A 9,790-nucleotide genomic window follows, 5' to 3' on the forward strand; every position below is an offset into this window, starting at 1 on the left:
CTGTAAAAATACAGTTTTTCAAAGAAAGATGGTGAATTTAAACCCAAGTAAATCTGTAATTATGTTAAATGTAATGTACTTAAGATCTGTTTCATTTGCTGTATATAAAGTATACCTCAATAAAAAAAAAAACATAGACTAAAAAAACAAAACTCAGAGACATTAAAGAAGACCTAAGTAAATATAGACATATCTTTTGAAGTGATGTCAGTTCTCAAAAATCCTCTGCAGATTCAATGCAACTCTGGTTAGAATCCCAACAATTTTTTTGTGGAACTTCATAAGCTCATTCTAAAATTTATGTAGAAGAGCAAAAAGTAAAGGATGGAGAAATTCCTGAAGAACAAAGAGGAGAGGGAATTTGCCCTACAAGATAAGAATTATAAAGGTGTAGCATTTACTGAGGTACTGGTACATATTACAAATGGAACAATAAAAGAGCCAAGAAACAGACTTAAATATATCTGAAATTTTAATTTACAGAAGGAACAACATAATAATTCAGTGGAGAAAGAAAACATGTTTTCTCAGTAGAAGTAGGAAAATTGTGTGCCCATGTGGAAATGAAAAAAGAAACTCAATTTCTTTCTCATAGTGGACACAAATATTTCAAATGAAGTAAAACATAAATGTCAAAAGTAAAACTTTAAAACACTGAAAATATGTGTATAGAAAAACACAAAAATGTAAGAAAAATTGACAAGTTTAACAATCAGAAAGTTAGGAACTTTTTATCAAAAGACATCAAAGTGAAAAGACCGGGCACAAAGTGGAAGCCTATTTACATCACATGGAACAGAGAAAGAATAATAGCCAGCACATTAAAAATTCCTAGAGCTCAGGAAGGAAACAGTCAAAAAGTTCAAAATATGTGAACAGACATTTCACATGGACAATGAACATGCCCACTCTAAACAGTAATCAGAAACTACAAATCAAGACTTTGAGATATAATTTGAACACATTCAATTGATAAAAATTTTAAATTCTGACCTTATTGAGTGGTGGAGATGGAGTGGGACAATGAGATTCCAATAGATTACTGTGAGGAGTATAGAGAAATACAACCACTTGTGAAAAATAATTTGGTATTATCTTGTAAAGTTGGGCATCTGCATACGTTGGTACCTAGCAATTCCGCCTAAGTAGTGTATCCTGAAGAAATTCTTTATTCATATGTACCAAGGGTCCATGAACAAGAATGTTCATAGCACTGTTTGTAATACCAAAAACTGGAAACAACCCAAATGTTCATCAATGGAAGAGAATGGTTTAATAAAATATTTTATATTTTATAATAAGCAATGTATACTTATACCATGAAATATTATACAGCCATGAAAATTAACTGCAGCTGTGGAGAACAGTACAAAAGAACAAAATATATGAAAGAAGCTAATCAAAGAAGACTATATGCAGCATGATCTCATTTTTAAAAGTTTAAGCCAAACCAAACACAAAGGTGATAATTTTTTTTTTCATTTTTAAGCAAGGGAATGTTAAACAAAAATTAAGATAGTGATTCTCTGATGGGGAGGCAAAAGAATATGGTATTGGTGGAATATGTTGATAGGTAGAAATTGTTGGTATTTTAGGTCTTCAGCTTGGTCAGTCTTCAATATGTTAATAACAGGTAATATACCTCTTTCCCCTATAAGTCCTCCCTTTTCTTCTTTTCCAGCTGAAATTCCCATATCCATCATAATCACATATATCCTCAGCATCCTGTTTCTCTCTTGCTTCTTTGTACAAACCTGTTAAAACCCCCGCCGAACCTCTGTGCAATCCATCTCTGGAGTGCAAACAACCATGCTAACTCCTCTCGCTACCATGAAGTGAACCAGTACTGAATTTCCTTAGTCTGGTGGTTCTCAAACTTCACAATGTATCAGAATCACTTGAAGGACTTGTACATGGGTCTCACCGCCTGTTTTCTGCTTCGGTAGGTATGGAGTAGGGGGCGTGGTGCTGAGAATTTACATTTCTAGTAAGTTTCCAGGTACTACTGATGCTTCTGGTCTAGCTATAAAACAAGTGTCATGAATTTTAAAAGATAAAGAAATTTTTAAATCACTTTGACGTCAGTATCTACAATCCAAACAATTTCATAATTATAACATTTATGTTATCAATTACATATTGTTTCCTTGTAGCAGCTCTGTTGCAAAAGTAATAAAAATGACAAGAATGTGGATTTCAGATTGGGTAATGGATAATAGGAGGCAAAGCTATTTACATACTAAGGGAAAGTCCAGGAAATAAACAAAACTTTCCTTATTCCCTATCCATTATATGTGATCTGCTTGGAAAATAGTCACATGTAATTACTACTAAAGTCAGTAAGAGAGTTAAAATCTTAAAGGGAATATAATCAGACTAATGTACCCATGTTTTTATGTAATTATAAACTAGAGGTTTTTTTGTTTTTTTTTTTTTAATGTTTACTTATTCTTGAGAGAAACAGAGTGTAAGCAGGAAGGGGCAGAGAGAGGGAGACACCAAATATGAAGCAGGCTCCAGGCCCTGAGCTTTCAGCACAGAGTCCGACGCGGGGCTCAAACCCTAGATCTGTGAGATCATGACTTGAGCCAAAGCTGGATGCCTAACCGACTGAGCCACCCAGGCACCCCTGTAATTGTAAACTCTAAAAACACACTACTACTTTTGTGAAGCAGTCGGTGTCAAAAGGAGCCAAAGGAAATACACAGTAACACTTCCTTAATTCAGCATTTGAAGTGGTTCACAAATAGTGTAATCTTATGCAATAAACACTTAAAAATTAAGTAAAGAATTACATGTAATCAATTTTCCTTGAAAATTATTTAACTTATAATAGTACAGCCAATTGTGACTGAATGTAGGAAGTTTGAAAAGTTCATTTTCTCACAATGTGTAACCAACTGTAGGCACACATTTGCCATTTGTGTCTTCCAACCACAAGTTTAATATATTTTTTTACCTTCATTAAAGTCTTATAACAAACAGCTCATCACATTATGAGATACTGGATTGTTTGTTAGCATGGCTTGACATTTTCCCTTTTTTTTTTTATTTATTTTTATTGAGACATAATTGACATGTAATATTATGTAAATTTAAAGTGTACAATATGTTGATTTGATACATTTACATATTGTAATATAATTACCACTGTACCACTAGCATATACCTCTCACTTAACAAATACCTTTAAGGGCCATCCATGTTGTTCCAAATGGCAGGATTTCCTTCTTATGGCTGAATAATATGTCCATATATATGTGTATGTGTATGTATCCACATCCACATACACACATACCACATCTTTATTCATCCATTGATGGACACTTAAGATTGTTTTCATATTGGGGTGTCTGGGTGACTCAAGTCGGTTGAGCGCCCAACTTCGGCTCAGGTCACAATCTCACGGTTCATGAGTTCGAGCCCCATGTTGGGCTCAGAGCCTGGAGCCTGCTTCAGATTCTGTGTCTCCCTCTCTCTCTGCCCCTCCCCTGCTCATTCTCTCTCTCTCTCTCTCTCTCTCTCTCTCTCTCAAAAATAAGTAAACATTAAAAAAATTTTTTTAATTGTTTTCATATCTTGACCATTGTGAGTAATGCTGCAATAAACAAGGGAGTGCATATATATATCTCTTTGATATCCTATTTTCATTTCCATTGGATATAAATTTAAGTGATGAAATTTTTAAGAGCTAACTGGCTTTATTATTCATGAATCAAGCAGCATTCTCTCTACAAAGTACAGGTGAGCAACGAAGGGCTGCAGAAAAGGAGAGGCTTTTAAAGGCAGGATAAGAAAGTCATAAAGAGAAAAGATGGGTGTGGTCATCTCCCTTTGAGGATAGTTGGGTCTTTATTAGGTGGATTTCCTCATCTTCCTTCGAGAGATGGAGAGGGCCCCAGTGACATATCAACTTATTGGTGCTGACCAGAAAATTCCCGACTGATTGATTAAGACTACATTTCTGAGAAAGGTTGAAACTGCAATTAGTATAGGTACTAAGCTCCAGTTTGGTGATACAGCATAGCATAAGAATCTCCATTTGACGCCTGTGTTTTTCTTTTTAACAGTACCCAGGAACGGAATTGTTGGATTTTATGGTAGTTCTAGTTTTAATTTTTTGAGGAACTTCCACACTGTCCCATAATGGCTGAACAAATTTACATCTCCACCAACAGTGCATAAGGGCTCCCTTTTCTCCACATCCTTGCCAACACTTGTTATCTCTTGTCTTGGTAAGAGCCATTCATTATAATAAGTGTGAGGTGATATTTCATTGGTTTTTTTGTTTTTGTTTTTGTTTCATAATTTATTTATTTTTTAATTCACATCCAAGTAAGTTAGCATACAGTGCAACAATGATTTCAGGAGTAGATTCCCCTTACCCATTTAGACCACACACAACCCCTCCAGCAACCCTATGTTTGTTCTCTGTATTTGTCTCCTTTGTTTTGTTCTCCTCCCTGTTTTTATATTATTTTTGCTTCCCTTCCCTTATGTTCATCTGTTTTATCAAAGTCCTCATATGAGTGAAGTTATATGATGTTTGTCTTTCTCTGACTAATTTTGCTTAGCATAATACCCTTTAGTTCCATCCATGTAGTTGCAAATGGCAAGATTTCGTTCTTTTTGATTGCCAACTAATACTCCACTGGATATATATATATATATATATATATATATATATATATATATATATGCATGCCACATCTTCTTTATCCACTCATCCATCGATGGACATTTGGGCTCTTTCCATACTTTGGCTATTGTTGATAGCACTGCTATAAACATTGGGGTGCATGTGTCCCTTCATGTAGCACACCTGTATCCCTTGGGTAAATACCTAGTAGTGCAATTGCTGGGTTGTAGGGTAGGTCTATTTTTAATTTTTTGAGGAAACTCCATGCTGTTTTCCAGAGTGGCTACACCAGTTTGCATTCCCACCAGCAGTGCAAAAGAGATCCTCTTTCTCCACATCCTCACCAGCATCTGTTGTTGCCTGAGTTGTCAATCAATGTTAGCCATTCTGACAGGTGTGAGGTGGTATCTCACTGTGGTTTTCATTTGTATTTCCCTGATGATGAGTGATGTTGAGCATTTTTTTCATGTGTTGGTTGGCCATCTGGATGTCTTCTTTGGAGAAGTGTCTTTTCATGTCTTTTGCCCATTTCTTCACTGAATTATGTGTTTTTTGGGTGTTGAGTTTGATAAGTTCTTTATAGATTTTGGATACTAATCCTTTATCTGATATGTCATTTGCAAATTTCTTCTTCCATTCCGTCAGTTTCCTTGTAGCTTTGTTGATTGTTTCCTTTGCTGGGCAGAAGCTTTTTATTTTGATGAGGTCCCAGTAGTTCATTTTTGCTTTTGTTTCCCTTGCTTCCAGAGACGTGTTGAGTAAGAAGTTGCTGCAGCCAAGATCAAAGAGGTTTTTACCTGCTTTCTCCTCGAGGATTTTGATGGCTTCATGTCCTACATTTAGGTCTTTCATCCATTTTGAGTTTATTTTTGTGCATGGTGTAAGAAAGTGGTCCAGGTTCAATTTTCTGCATGTTGCTGTCTAGTTTTCCCAGCACCATTGGCTGAAGAGACTGTCTTTTTTCCATTGGATATTCTTTCCTGCTTTGTCAAAGAATAGTTGGCCATACGTTTGTGGGTCCATTTCTGGGTTCTCTATTCTGTTCCATTGATTTGAGTGTCTGTTTTTGTGCCAGTACCATACTGTCTTGATGATTACAGCTTTGTAATACATCTTGAAGTCCAGAATTGTGATGCCTCCAGCTTTGGTTTTCTTTTTCAAGATTGCTTGGCTCTTTGGGGTCTTTTGTGGTTCCATAGAAATTTTAGGATTGTTTGTTCTAGCTCTGTGAAGAATGCTGGTGTTATTTTGATAGGGATTGTGATATCTCATTGTTTTGATATACATGTCTATTTGGTTACTCTGCCAATTTTTTTAAGTTTATGTATTTTGAGAGAAAGAGCATGAGCAGGGGAAGGGCAGAAAACGAGAATCCCCAGCAGGCTCCAAATTGGCTGTGCAGATCCTGATGCAAAGCTCAGTCCCCAGTGCAGAGCCTGATGCAGAGCTCAATCTCACCAACCATGAGACCGTGACCTGAGCCGAAACCAAGAGTTGGATGCTTAGCAAACTGAGCCACCCAGACGCCCTACTCTGCCCATTTTTTAATCGAATATATGGTTTATATACAAATATAACTAATAATATGGTTTGCAAATATTTTCTCCCATTCTGTAAGCTACCTATTTATTTTGCTGTGCTGGAATTTTTAGTTTGATTGTTGATTTTGGCTTTTATTGCTTGTGCTTTGGTGTCACATCTAAAAAAATAATTCCCAGAGACCAATGTCAAGGAGCTTTTCCTTACATTTTCTTCTAGAAGTTTTACAGTATCAGATATTAAGTCTTTAATCCATTTCAGGTTAATGTTTGCGAGAGATACAGGATAAGGGTCTAGGTTCACTTTTCTGCATGTGATTGTCCGGTTTTCCTAATGCCATTTATTGAAGAGCCTGTCCCTGTTGAGTGTTCTTGGCTTTTTTGTCAAATATTGGTTGACTGTAAGCGCAGCGGTTTACTTCTGGGCTCTCCATTCTGTTCCATTGGTCTTTGTGTTGTTTTTTTGCTTGTTTGTTTGTTTGTTTGTTTGTTTAATGGTAGTACCATACTATTTTAGTCACTAAAGCTTTGAATGTGTATACAGTTGACCCTTGAACAATGCCTATTTGAACTATGTGGGTCCACTTAATATGCGGAGTTTTTTTTATAAACACAGAATAGTACTATACATGTATTTTCTCTTATTATTTTCTTAACATTTTGTTTAGCTTATTTTATTGTAAGAATTCAGTACATAACACACCATTCAAAATAGGTGTTAATCAATGTTTATGCTATCAGTAAGGCTTCCAGTCAATAGGTTATTAGCAATTAATAACTTCTGGGGAAACCAAAAGTTATGTGTGGAGCGCAGGGGTCAGCACCCTTAACCCTGCTTGAGTTCAAGGGTCAACTATAGTTTGAGATGAGGAAGTGTGACACCTCTGGTTTTGTTCTTTCTCAAGAAGACTTTGGCTTTTTGGAGTCTTGTGGTTCTATATAAATTTTAGGATTGGTATTTCTATTTCTGTGAAATATTCCATTGGAAATTGATAGGGATTGCATTGAATCTATAGACGGCTTTAGGTAATGTGGACATTTTAACAAGAGTAATTCTTTCAATCCATGAACATAGGATATCTTTCCTTTTGTATGTGTCTTCCTCAATTTCTTTCATGAAAATCTTGTAGTTTTCATTGCAAATATCTTTTACCTCCTTTGTTAAATTTATGCCTAAATATTTTATTGTTTTTTGATGCTGTTGTGAATGGGATGGTTTTTTATTTCAGATCTCTCATTGTTAGTGAATAGAAATACAGCTGATTTCTGTATGTTGATTTTATATCTTGCAACCTTACTGAGTTCATTGATTAGTTCTGACAGTTTTTTGGTTGACTCTTTAGCATTTTCTTTATATAAGATCACATTATCTGCAAATAACAATTTTACTTGTATCTTTCCAACTTGGATGCCTTTTTTATTTCTTGTCTGATGTTTTCTTGTTCTAATTTTGATGCTTGTTGATGTTGTTGTAGCCCTATTTCTTTATACACTAGAGACACATACTATGTCAAAGGAGTCAAGTGTCCTCCATCTTTGGAGCACATTGCTGTGTTTCATGTGTAGGTTTAAGTGATGGGGTTACATTTAGGAACTTTCTTGTACACTGGCCCACCAAAAAAATGTGTGTGCATGTATTTATTGATATATAGATATAGATAGATATAGATATATCTCAAATCTTTAAGTACTAGAATCACGTAGCACAGTGAGATGTACTTATTATGAAAAGCATGCAAAATTGAGACCAGCCAAAGGACCGTAAAAATGGCTTCTTATGCTCTCTCTGAAAGATAGAATCATGAAGAGGTGAAATAAGGGAGGAAGAGAGGGAGGGAGGGAGGACATACTTAGAGGCAAAATTAGTTTTAAAATTTAAGTTCTTTCTTGTGTGTGTATGCATGCCAAGTAGGTATAGTTACATTTGTATAAATTAAATACCTGCGTGGTATTTTATAGTAATATTAATAATGTAGAGTAATTTATAAAAATAGCCCTTCTCCCTTCAAATAGTCAGCATTGTGATTTCCTGATCATGAACACGCATAAGCAGAAAACCAGAAGTCCAAAATATCAAGATCACCACCTTGGTTCCAGGCCTAATAGGGCGGTTTTTAAACTGTCAACAAAGGGATCACTATATTTTATTTGAAAATATATGAAAATTTAAATGTCTCATGCCAATGAGAACAAGGTGGATAGATCAATGATCTTAAAAAAAAATCCAGTCTTCAGGTGATTGTCAACATAGTTGCTAATTTCTGGGTTTTTTTTAGTTGTTTATGCAAAATCATCACACATGCAAATTTACTTGTCCTAATGTACAGATTCACATTTTAAAATTTTTTTTTTTCAACGTTTATTTATTTTTGGGACAGAGAGAGACAGAGCATGAACGGGGGAGGGGCAGAGAGAGAGGGAGACACAGAATCGGAAACAGGCTCCAGACTCTGAGCCATCAGCCCAGAGCCTGACGCGGGGCTCGAACTCATGGACCGCGAGATCGTGACCTGGCTGAAGTCGGACGCTTAACCGACTGCGCCACCCAGGCGCCCCCAGATTCACATTTTAGATTCTCAGTGGAATCCAGTTCAATGTTTTGACATTTACAGCATTATGTTGACTTGTAGTATTTGCCTCCTTGTACTTTTACATTTCGATGAGCACTTTTGAGTCTTTGGTTTATTTCTTGTGAAATGTGGACATAATGCAACACAATAAAAATCATGAAAAAATGCAAATGAACCAAAACTAATATGCAAATGACATGAAAATACTTTATTGCCTTATCTAAGGCAATCTGTGCTAGGGTGCATATTTAAGAATTAACAAAAGAATTGGATTTCTATGGAAATAACCACTTTTACCTTTTATAAATTTGAAATTATATTTAAAAAAATAATCACATTAATTATTCTCTGACCACCAAACTGCTTGTAAACCACTTGTAGACTTCTAGAGATTTCTAGCAATCTAAATAGTGTAAGAGAGAGTTGTGGCTTTATTGCTCATCTGGAATCCTGAACTCATCAAGTCCAGGGCTCTTTAGGATAAAGTAAATAAACTGCAATCCAATTTCTGAGGGACCCTTGATGCCTCCTTGGTACCCGCTCTTTCTTTACCTAACTACTCCCTTGAGTTTGTCATAGTCTAATTAGGATAGGTAGCAAATTAAGCCATTCAGTATTGTGAGTATTGGCATATTATGAAGTTAACAGAGATTCATAGTGTGGTCCTCAGCTTTGCTGGTTCAGAGATATTTATTAGCTCACAGAATGATTGGACTCTGAGTTAGAATAGAGTTAGTTAGAATACTCTGTTGCTGTGTGTAACAGAGATGCAAAAGAGCAATGACTTGAATAAAGGAGAGGCTGGTGTGGCTGCATTTATCACAAGGTTATCCTTGTGACTCGGACTCCTTTTAGCTTACTGCTCTGCCATTTCTAGGTTCCCTAGTCTTCGTGGTCCAAGATGGTTCACAGCACATTTGCATTATAGTCATTAGAAGGAGGGGAAAAGGAAGGGGAGCACACCCTTTTCCTTACTGGGGTGACTCAAGTTGTTTACATCACTTGCACTCTTGTTCCATTTACCTAAAATTAGCTGCAAGAAT

Source organism: Puma concolor, chromosome C1 (assembly GCF_028749965.1).
Source record: "Puma concolor isolate L17-30 chromosome C1, mPumCon1.1.hap2, whole genome shotgun sequence".
Taxonomy (NCBI): domain Eukaryota; kingdom Metazoa; phylum Chordata; class Mammalia; order Carnivora; family Felidae; genus Puma; species Puma concolor.